This window comes from Gossypium arboreum, chromosome 9, assembly GCF_025698485.1.
Source record: "Gossypium arboreum isolate Shixiya-1 chromosome 9, ASM2569848v2, whole genome shotgun sequence".
Taxonomy (NCBI): domain Eukaryota; kingdom Viridiplantae; phylum Streptophyta; class Magnoliopsida; order Malvales; family Malvaceae; genus Gossypium; species Gossypium arboreum.
This window is the reverse complement of record NC_069078.1, coordinates 17,959,140-17,960,626: the sequence shown is the minus strand read 5'-3', so window position 1 is coordinate 17,960,626 and position 1,487 is coordinate 17,959,140. Positions and strand designations below refer to the sequence as shown.

At 36.2% G+C, this 1,487-nt stretch overlaps 1 non-coding gene across 1 annotated transcript; it reads left to right on the top strand.

Moving 5' to 3' along the window:
- The first annotated feature begins 851 nt into the window (after window positions 1-851).
- LOC128281296 (small nucleolar RNA R71) lies at window positions 852-956 on the top strand. Its single transcript, XR_008271509.1, has one exon. It is a non-coding gene; the product is annotated as a small nucleolar RNA R71 (small nucleolar RNA).
- Window positions 957-1,487: the final 531 nt, after the last annotated feature.

Here is a 1,487-nt window from a genome sequence, read left to right as displayed (position 1 = left end):
TGTGTTTATGATGGTAATATTCCGGGAACATTTTGTGACTTTGTTTAAAGCATGATAATGTATTGTTTATTAATATTTACATACTTACTTACTATGCTATAATGCTTACTCCCTTCCTTTCCTTTTTTCCTATAGTGTAGCAGATGTTAGCTCGAGTTGGAGGTCACCGGAGGTTAAATCACACTATCAAACTATTGATCAATATATAAAGGTTTTAAAGTATTTAAGTCTTTTGCATGTATGGAGACTCGTTTAATTGTTATTAAGTTGCTAGGAATTCGCTTAAAATACTGACCTATGTTATTTGAAGGTCTCTATTGTATAAAGTCACTTAATGTAGATAGTCTTGATTATGTTATTAATTAAATGATGCAATTTATGAATGTGCATGCTTGCCTATGTGTATGGTTGAATTTAAGCATGATATGGGCCTTGTAAGCTCTTTTTAAGGGATAGCTTGAATGTGTTTGAAAAAGTTTTAAATTAGAGTGAAATTATGAATCGATTTTTATACGATGATTAGTGATTAAGTCCGGGAATGCCTCGTACCCTATTCTGGCATCGAACATAGGTAAGGGGTGTTACAGTATAAACCGTCAATCTTTTTTTTAAAAAGTTCTACCCGGTTAGATAGCATAGTAACCGTGTTGAGGTTGAAAACACCGGCTACTTTTGTTGGCTTTGTTCTCATGACTTGCCACTTATAGTTATTCAGTGACATCTCTTCAATAAATTCATAAGCCTCTTCAGGTGTTTTGTTATTTAAAGTTCCACCGGCAGCTGCGTCGATGAGTTTTCTTGTTGAGGGGTTCACACCATTGTAAAAAGACTGAACCTGTAACCATAAAGGTAACCCATGGTAAGGGCACCTTCTCAATAGATCCTTGTATCTCTCCCATACATCATAGAGTGTTTCTAGATCCTTCTGCATAAAAGAGGATATAGCCGTTTTAGCCGGCAGAAAGTATTTAAGTAAGAATTTTTCGGTCATTTGTTCCTAAGTAGTGATTAACCCTCGTAGTAACGAGTTCAACCATTTTTTAGCCTTATTCCTCAACGAAAAGGGAAACAACCGAAGGCGAATGGCATCGTCAGAAACGCCATTGATCTTAAAGGTGTCGCAGAGTTCCAGAAAATTTGCCAAATGAGTATTTGGATCCTCATCCAGCAAACCATCAAACTGAACAAACTACTGTATCATTTGAATCATGCTAGGTTTCAGTTCAAAATTATTTGCAGTAATAGCAAGTCTAACTGTACTCGATTCGGCTCCTGTTAAAGTAGGTTTAGCATAATCATACATAGTACAAGGAGCAAGATTCTAATTTACTGGATCAACAGCAATCGCAGGAGGTAGCAAATTTTCTTGATTTTCAGCCATCTCCTCGGTTGTGGTGTGAATATCATCCTCATACTCTTCCTCTATGTTTCTTAGGTTTCGCCTTATTTCTCTTCGGTTTCTATGAGTTGTGCTTTCAATCTCATTG